The sequence below is a fragment of the Aptenodytes patagonicus genome, chromosome Z (genome assembly GCF_965638725.1).
Source record: "Aptenodytes patagonicus chromosome Z, bAptPat1.pri.cur, whole genome shotgun sequence".
Classification (NCBI taxonomy): Eukaryota; Metazoa; Chordata; class Aves; order Sphenisciformes; family Spheniscidae; genus Aptenodytes; species Aptenodytes patagonicus.
This window is the reverse complement of record NC_134982.1, coordinates 68,367,642-68,377,520: the sequence shown is the minus strand read 5'-3', so window position 1 is coordinate 68,377,520 and position 9,879 is coordinate 68,367,642. Positions and strand designations below refer to the sequence as shown.

The 9,879-nt window shown below is 41.0% G+C and overlaps 1 protein-coding gene across 5 annotated transcripts in view; it reads left to right on the top strand.

Annotated features, from left to right (window-relative positions):
• Positions 1 to 490: 490 nt before the first annotated feature.
• Positions 491 to 9,879, top strand: part of CSNK1G3 (casein kinase 1 gamma 3) — an 83,676-nt gene continuing 74,287 nt past the window's right edge. For all 5 annotated transcript variants that reach the window (XM_076363366.1, XM_076363365.1, XM_076363362.1 and 2 more), the window contains exon 1: positions 491 to 551. The gene's annotated coding sequence lies outside the window, so the exon portion shown is untranslated. The remainder of the gene's footprint in view (positions 552 to 9,879) is intronic.

Sequence of the window (9,879 nt, the reverse complement as noted above, 5' to 3'; positions counted from 1 at the left end):
CCGCCCTGGCTCAGCCCCGCCCCCCTCGCGCTGCCATGCCCAGCCCCTCCTTCATTGGCTACCTCCTCTGCCCACCAGCGAGCCCCGCCCCCTCTCGAGGCCTGGCGTTCGCTTCTCGTCTCCCGAGTGGCCGGCGGGCCTTGTCAATCTCTCGAGCGAAGGGCGAGAGGCGCCTATCGCCCTCGGCCGAACGCTCCCCCGGTCCCCTCTCCGAGAGGCCCCGCCCACGCCCCCCCCCCCCCCCGCATCCGGGCGGAGGCACGGTCCGCCCGCCCGCCCGCGGCTCCTGCCGCGGCGGGAAGGGGCGGGCGCTCCGTGCCGCTTCCCCTCTGCCTCGGAACAGCTCTCCGGCTGCGCCCTCCCCGGCTGACCCTACCTCGCAGCTCCCGCGGCAGGGCAGTGCCCGGGAGCAGTGCCCAGAGGCAGTGCCCAGAAGTGAAGCGCTCGCCGCCGACTCTGCCGGCCGAGCCGCTGAGCCTCCCTCCCCGTCGCACGGCGGAGCCGGCTCTCTTCAGCCCCTCCGCAGCGGCTGCTGCTGCTCCGCGGAGCCGGTAGGTAGCTGTCCCTGGCCGCCTTTCGGAGGGGCGTCGATTGCGGCGGCCGAAGCACCCCCGTCGGCCGAAGCACCCCCGTCGGCCGAGGCCTTTACCCGGCTCCCTCCCCCTTCCTCCGGTAGCCGCGGGCGCGCGCGGCGGCGGTTGCAGGTGGCGGTCGCAGGTGGCGGTCGGAGGGGCTCACGCCACCGGCCCCCGGGCGGGGTCGCCTGGGCGGGGGGAGACACCGTCCGTCCTGGAGCCGTTGCGGATCCGCGCTGCGCTCCTTCCTCCAGCTGGGGGGCGGGAGGGCGCCGGGGGGCCGCGCGCCCCTCCGCGGCGTGAGGCGGGCGGGAGTTAGCGCCTCGTAGTTGCGGGCCGCGGCGGTGCCGGCAGCGCGGAGCGAGGGGACGTGACCCGCGGCTGGCGGTGGGAGGGCCCCTCGCTTTCCCGTAGCGGAGGGAAGCTACTGGGTGGCAAAAGCTGTCGCCGTGAGACCTCCGACTGCCCTCTCCTTCTGAAGAAGTGTTGCCGCCGGCTCGTTTGGTTTCCTGACTAATCGCCGGTTTCGGTGGTGCTGGCGGTGGTTGGACCGACCGAGCATTGGGCTGGTTTTGCAGGAACAAGTGAGTAAGTTCGTTTTCCTGTTCTGTAGCAGCAGGTTGCTGGAGTGCATTTGTACTGGCTTGGTTAGCAGATGAGAGGCAAACTGAGCTGCCAGTGCCGGTTTTTTTTTTTTAAAGAAGTTATTTACAAACACACTCTGAATATAGTGGTTGTAAGTTTGATTCATTAAAATCTCCAAGAGTGATATTTCAGGTGATTAGCTGTGAAAGTGTTACAGCACTTATTTTCAGGCTTCCCTGTTGACTTTGCTGGCAAACCCTTAATGGGTGTCTGTGATGTGCTGTGTGTCAAAGGAGTTGGAATATAATCGAAGATTTTTTTTTCTTAATATATTTTGTATGTAAGATCTTTTGTGAGTACACATGTAGTTATAAATATATACTGTGCAAAATTATCCTTTATTTTGCATGTTCTGAAGCATGATCATAAGTGAAGCATGCTGTTAAGCGTTTTAAGTGTTGCTGCTTTGGTTATGACTACTTGTGGGGATAAACAACTTATCTGCATTGTGGACTCTCACCTTTTTTGAACACTAATAAATGTATAGCAGATGCATTTTATCCTGAGCTGTGTTGGGATGTTAAAATCCAAGATGGGAGCAATGCAATTTTCCTTTTAGAATAAAAAGATGAGATAGAGGTTTGTTTGTTAACTATATTTTAGGAGATGTCTTCTACTGACCTCAACATCCTTTTGTCAGTTTCTTTTCAATGGAGAAGTTTCAACAAGTGAAACAGTATTTGCAATGGAAATAAGTGGTATTTTATAGTGCTGGCCTGAAACAGAGAAATTACCTGGGGAACAGCAGACTAGTTCATCAGCTGAGGATGACTTTCAGCTAATGAAATGAATCTTTTTGTCTTGCTACTGTACTTTTGAATCAAATAGATGTATTCGCTTATAAAATGTAAATGAATTTCAAAAATCTAGGATACCAGTTCTGATACAATGATACATCGTGTGTTCTGTAGATTTTTTTTTTTCTGAGTGATCAAGATAAAGATATTCAAGGTTAGTTAGGAGATTCAACTGGTTTGTTTGGAAGACTTGCAGGCCCTGTCTTAATAACCTTTCTGAAGTTGTTCTTCTCTAACAAAAAAAAAAGTCACTGAGCCTGCAAAAGAGTTTTTCCTCATCCAGTTTACTTATGTACAATTAACAAGACTGAATTTACTTCCTGTGGTAATTTTTCGCCTCTTAATAGTCTCATAACTAGATTAAATAAATTTTTAAAACTGATGCAGTGTATCAAAACTTAGTGTCCCAACTGCATCCGCAAAGTGTGTCCTATGAAAATAGGATTGTTTATGCTTCAGTAGTGACTATGCTAAATTGTTCTGTGATTAGAAGTATCGAAATTACATGTATTTGTAACATCTTTACTTTTGCCTTAAAATTGTGTTTTAATAAAGTATTAGGAAGTTTCCTGGTGTTTAAGATGAATTTAGTTTAGTTATGACTTTGAGACAACAATAGATCAAATGTGAAGAATAGGGAAGTGGCAGTGGTTACTTTTCTCCAGTATCTTGTAATTACAAAAAACAACTTTCTGAAGAACAGGATACTGATCAGCTGTAGTAACTATCTCTATCTAACTTTTCTTAATAAGTCATACCAGCTAAACAGTTTTTTTCAGTCTGCTGTAAACAAAACATACAGCTACTTCTTGTTCCGTAGGATTTTCTTCTTACTTTTAACTGATTGTTTTGGAATGGCATACACAAAAGTAGTTAACGCAATTAAAGGTACGTACAAACCACAGGAAGAACAAAGTTGTAAAGGAGTTTGGGGTGCTGCTTCTTCACAGTTTAAGCTCGCTGATTCATCTGGAGACTGACTGCAAGAGTTTTCGGTCAATCCTATGTACCCCAGCCACAGCTGTATAAGCAAAAGAGCTGACGCAGTGTTTAGGGGAAGAGTGGGACAATGCTTTTCAGCAGCAGACTGTGGTTAGATGATCTTAAACTGATCATGATACCTGGGGGTTATTTAGCAATGAAAATGGGATGGTATATTCCCAAGGAGCAACTAATGTACCCTGGAAGAGTAGGCAAAAGCGTAAGAATTATAACACATTTGCTTCTGGGCCTTTAACAGTCTTTCAAAAGTGTTTTGAGACTTCTATATAATTGTTTTCCGTGATCTATTAAACGGTAAAAAAGTAACTTTTATCTAATTGTCGTATACTTTCTGGCAATCCTTAATTTTAATTTTTTTTTTTTTTTTGCTATGCAGGCATTTTAATGCTTCCTCAATGCTGCTGCAGAACCAATGCAGTGAAATCAAGCCTGCTGCTGCTGATTTTGTTTTTCTGAGCGTAGTTTGGAGTAGCCTCCTAGACATTGTCACTGGGGCTCTAGGGGTTTGTGGGCCACAGCTGAAATAGTTCAGTGAAGAGAAATGTGTGTGTGTAAGCTAAACAGTTGCATAAATAAAAGCAGACTAGTAAGAAAGTAGTTAAAAGGTAGGCTGATGATCATGGATAAAGACAGTGACTGGAACATCTGTCCCTCCCAGTGACCTTAGGTAAGCCACTTACAATTTAATGTCTCCTCTTTGGCATAGGGAGAATGTAGAAGAGGGGACATTACACACCAGTCTGTGCTGTAGAATTGGTTTGGAATTTGGTTTACTTAGAGAGCCTTCTGAAAGCAGTACTTTCAAAGGAAGTTCTGAAGCTTAGTAGGTAGTAAAGTACTCAGCTATGTTCCAAAAATATATATGAATTTATTTTGATCAGATTTAGCTCACCTGTTATATTTAGTTCTAGTGTTCAATAGATCATATGTTCATTACCTTAAATGAATGAATAGGAGGATTCTTGCTAAGAAAAGGTGCAGAGAATACTTGTAAATATTAAATATGCAACACAGAATATTACAAGTGTGTTTACCAGTGCATTCTCCTAGGATGTTTGTTGAACTGCATTATCCTTCATCTGTTGCACAGAGCATTTTTGTTTGAACACATTTCACTGTAGTTACCCCTCATTCATGTTTCTCTCTCTTGTTTATTCCTTTATCTGGTGTTTTTGAGTATAGCTACATGTAAAAACTCAGCATACATTTTAGGAGAGCTTTTTAATACAAGATAGATAATATCCACTTTTGGCTGTTCAAAGAGGGGTATTTTATACAAAATAAGAGTACCCTGTGGGTATGGAAAGATCACAAATTTTTTTGCTATTTGTGTGTCTAGTATCCTATTGCTGCCTTGTGCAGTGGAGTTAGGAATGGGAGGAGACATATTAATAAGTCAGAGCTGTCTTTGCAAAAATGTTTACTCACATAACTGTAGGTCACAGAAGTCCATGACAGGCACACAGGTAAGATTTGCATACTTCAAGTAGACTTATTACTTAATCTGACTTTGTGTAGAACATCACTAATGTAATTACAACAGTGTTTTCCTGTGCTTTATGATCTTCCCTGTAAGCTTACTAGCCTTAAGTTTAACTAGTTTAACTTTTAACATACCAAGTCTTTTTAGTAACTGTTTTACTTAACTAAAGTCTGTTAGTAATTTAATGTCATCTTCTAGAAATGATATTTTTTTCCAGATCACATGGATGTAATTGCCTGTGTGGGAATTTATACTCTTCATCAACCATATGTTTAAATTATGTTATTTTCGATTAAGACAGGATGTGGACTATAACAATGGAGGATAATGTCCTCTTCAGTAGTACGAAAATACAGAGATGTTTTATGACAAGCAGGGCCTAGATTCCAGTTTAAAGTATGTGGTTCGTCACACTTTCTTGTAGTCTCTGTGTTTATTCGTTGAGGTGCTATGCTCTTTATTCAGTAAACCATGTACAATAACGGAAAGTAGTTGGAACAGTTTCAAACAGAAGCATAGTTAATGGTGATGTTTGGGTGGCAGTTAGCCTATGGAGGTCACACTTGTTCTCAAGTGTGCTATCTTAAGAGATGCACTAAACCTACTGTGAAACAGCAGTCATTGAAACTACATTGCAGGCTGTTGGGAAGGCCGTCCTCTCCACTACCAGGTATTTCTTCCCCTGCCCCATTCTTGGCTGTGCAGTTTTGTACATCCACTCTTGCTCTGCATCTGTCTTTTTTTATCCTCCACTGAGGTGATTGAACTTCTGTTCAGTAGCAAGTTACTGTTGAGTGTGTGAACTTTCTACTAGGTTAGTGAGTCTAATGGCTTTATAGAGGTGTTTGAGCGCTGAGGCTGGTCTAAAGTAAGGAACAGGAGCAGCAGGTACCTGTGGCCAGATGCAGCAGGGGAAGAGAGCCATCATGCTGACCCATTATAGTGTCTAATTGCATTTTTCAAAACAAAATTTCAGACTTAGTTTGTCTGTATTGTAGCCTTAAAACTGTTCTTTTTGGTTCAGTTTGTCTTTGGGCTTGAAGGTGCTAATTACCTAATAAATGCTCATCTGTTATGTTCAGAAGGCTGCATGGGCTGTATTTTTGTAGAATAATACTGTGGTGCTTCAGAAGTACGGGCTTCTTGGCAGATTACCATTGTGGTGCTGGAACTTGTGATTTAGTCCAGGGTAGGACACACCTTTGCAGCATAGAAGAAAGTACTATTTAAAAATTGTATTGTTATGTATAGAAAAATCTCTTGAGTACCTTTCTGTGTTTAAGGCACCAAACATTTTCCATTTTAGGTCTTTATATTTGGAGTTAAATGAAGCAGCTTGCATTTCTATATGTAAAAACATGAAAGACTTTTCATGTTTCAACAGCTTTTTAATATAATGATATAAAGCAATCTTATAAAGGTATTCAGTGTTGCTTTAGAGGAGTTCCACTAGCTTAAAGTGAAGTACATAATTAATTTCAGATATTATTGATATTGTAGATGTCAGTTTAAATGTAGATAATGTTCATATAAATATAGGTATCTTAAATTCTGCAGTAATCTTGGGAAGTTGAAGCAATGTTGTAGAGATTGCAGTTAGGGACCTGATGGCTCTAAGGGTCATGGGAGACATGTTTCACTCTAACCTCGAGCACTAGTATTTTCTTACTCGTGCCTTGCAAATACGGGCTTCTGAAAACAAAGGAGTTCAGTATAAAACATTCTTCCTTTCTCTTTATGTGGAAGATTGCCTCAAACAATTGCTACTCATTCATTTCTTACAGTATTCCAGGAGCAGGTTGCTCAACGGATCAGGTTATGAAAGTTTTTACTTCTGTTTAACATTTGCTTGCGAGTAGGCTGAGGCATCTCTAAATCTGGAGAGATAACAAATGATGAAACTTGAATTCACAGGTAACAGTAAACAGGCAGAGAAGATTTTTACCAACAGACAACAAAGACAGAATGGCTGAATTTACTCTTAAGCTTTTGCCAGACTGAGAGATAAATGTCTTTGCCTTCGAGAAATGCTCTTTTAATGTTTGCTTTTAATTTTCTGACTTTGAGGTCTAAGTAAAATCTGTTGATTGTACTTGGAATTTTCTTCTGAAAAAGTAGTCTGTTTTTTTAAGGAAATAAGGTATTTTTGATCTGCAGTTCTCTCATCTGCTGATACTAACGTGGAAATTGTTGGGCAGTTTTAACCAAGCTTAGATTTTTATGCCTCTGAAGATATGTTCCTATAAGCTTCATAAAAAAACCAATTTAGATAGAGTAGATATTTGTTAACTATCCACAGTGAAGGAAAGACGTTATCTGTTCTGTGTGGTAGTAGCTTGAGAGCTGTTCAGCTTGCAACTTGTAGTACTGGGCAAGCAACAGTTACATCTCTCCTCTTTGTGGACTGAGAAGCGAAGGTAAGAGTTTTACTGTGGGAAGAAACTAGGGGTTTTGAAAAAAGTGAGCTCAAGATGTAACAGAGGGAGGCCTAGGAATACTGTGGAAACATGAAAGACATCAAACAAGCTGAAGTTACTGCAATGAGGCTGTATGGGTGTTGAACACTAATCTGTAGAGAGCTAAGTTTAGCTAACATTGTTGCTTTTGAGGAACAATTTGCTTAGTCTGAATCTATCTTAGTCTCTCTAAGTAGTAAATTAAGAGTTTACTACGCAGTGCCCACATCAAGATACTGAAATTTTCTCATTTTAGTGCATGAGAATTTTGTTTTAAATTAAAATTGGTGTAGTTAGTCAATTGCCATCAGACCTCGGCAAAACTGATGTCAATAGCATACAGGCTATTTTGTTCTCAGAATGTTTCACTTACACAAGATGATTTCATATTCAGTATTGTTTGGTTTTGTATAAAACTTTGGGAGACTTGTTTTTTCCACTGAGTTTCATAGGAAGTCATTGGTTTAAGTATGTTTTATATTAGATGACTACTGATCAATATAAGATCTTAACTGTGGCTATTTTTTTTTCTTTAAATTTGTGTCACTACTCATGTTCAATATGAAGGTGGCAAGCATGATTCTCATTGGTATGGTGTCTGAGGCTTTTTTATCTATAACATTTTGTTCCATATTAAACTTATAAAGCAGGAAGAAAACTTTGTAGAAGCCTTTTCGACAATATAATGCTGTGGTTTCATTAAGTAGACATTGCAGTGAAAGCCATGCATGTGAGGGGAGAGTTGCAGGTATATCTGACAGTAAAGTACTTGGAATTCATTGCTGTAGAAGGTACCTATCTAATTTAGGGAGACTATTAAAACAGCAGAAGCATTTGATTGCCATGTAGTTTTTGTTCTCAGAAAACCTTGACAGGTTCATAGCTGCAAAACTTACTCTGGAGACATTTTCCTGTGCTGTGGGTTATGCCTTTCCTTATGTGCAGAGTTGGCAGGAACATCTATGGTTAACATCTGTTGTAAGGTTGTGTATTTTCAGTGGCAAAAACATTGTCAAATTTGGACAATAAACATAGGGAAAGACCTACCAATATGGGGAGAGGAAAAAAACCCAACAAAACAAAACCAAAGAAAAACTCTTGCCCAACTAACCAACTTGCTGATAAGTTCTGATACCGTTAAGTTAAAGCGTGTACTTAAGTTTTGGTGGGGTGGTTTGTCTATCTCTTTATTGTTGCGTAGTCAAATTTTGCTGAGGTCTATGGAAACACCATTTATAACAGTCCAACAGAGCTGAGAGTTTGGAAGAAATTCTATAAAAATTAAGTCCTGACCATGTTCAAGTCTGGGCTGCATGAATAGAACAAAACTTTTCTGGAACCTGCTCTGTCATGTTGATGGGAGATCACTGTGCTGCCGGGCACTGGAATTTAACACAAAGTGACTTTCAAGCTTGTGATTTCTGCATTTTCTTTGCTTCTGTGCAGGAAAAGGAAGAAACACATGACTTCAACTGTGAGTGGGTGACTAGGGCTGTGACTTGGGCTTTGTCTGAGCTGGGGGACAAAGGAGTATTTCGCACCTCTCAGATCCCACTGCATGTATCCATACTGGCCATGTATGGAAGAGCACGCTTTGAGCTGTCGTTCAGTATGGTTGTAGTTGGACTAAAGAAGGAGGAGACCTATAAGGGGAAAAAACCCCAACTGATTTGGGAACAGTTGAGAGGGCAAATGAATTTTGGTAAGGCCAGAATGAGGAAAGGCAGAGGTACTAAAACATATTCTTAGTAGTTATGTGTTGTCAAAACCTGTGAAACATAAGTACATGCCTCTGGAGGTCTCACCTCATAAAAAGGAATAATGTTCAATACTACTGGTAATAGTTGACTGTTTTATGGGATCAAATCATGATCTGTCAGGCATGAGCATGTGATGTCTTATTTTCTAGGCTTGTTTTTGAGGAGTGTAGCACAGCAGTTAATGTCTGATGTGACTGCAGTTGCAAGTTGAAAAATTCCAGAGTTAAAACCATTTAACTTGAATTTGGCTCCCCTCTAAGTTCTTACAGTAGAATATGACCATGTAATTAAAGATAAGGGTGAGGAGAAATTGGTCTCAGTGAATTAAATAGACTTTTCATTTTGAAAACTGCTATTCACAATCACTGTGGGATGCTAGAGCACGCTATGTACTTTATTCTATCCAAATTCTAACCTGAAAACAGAATTAGTGTCTTTTGGACTCTCAGAAAATGTTTTTTTCCACATAGCACTGGAGTGCTTCACCGTTATGCTTAATTTTGTCTTCAGACATAATTGTGGTGTTAGCTGAAATGTAATGCTATCCTTGCTTTGTTTTCTAACTTTTAGATGTGTTCAACTTTACAGTTTCTTTAGCCTAGCTTTAAGCTAATCTATACCTTTCAGTTATTCTGCTAAAACAGTTGAGTCCATATGGTACAATGCTTGATGTAGAAAATTGAAGCATCCATTACGTAGCATTAGCTAGCTCAGCATTAGCTTTCCATCAGCTGTGGACAATATAGCCCATTTAAGTGTGGGGGGGAGTGGTGTTGGAAAAGTGAAAAAACAGATTACTGGAATGCTGCTTAACCATCAGTTACCTCCTTTCTCTGCTCTTTAGTAAATAAGCTTTAACACTGTCATTATTAGATTTTTTTAATTACTCCTTGTGTTATACCACTCCTTTCTGAAAACTGACTTTCGTCTGTTACTCTAAAATGATGATTATATGATCCTGCAAGAAAGATGCATACACAAAAATTTTAGTCAAGTAAATGTATTCACTTGCATGGAATCCTAAAGTGAAATTGGTGGGATTTTGTGGTGAAAGTCTATAATGAAGTGTGATTTGTGGATTAGGGCCAAACTTTTCGTCTTGGTCAGTGAGAAAATATAAATGTTTATGCACTGAACAGAAAATAGCAGTCTTCAGTTGAT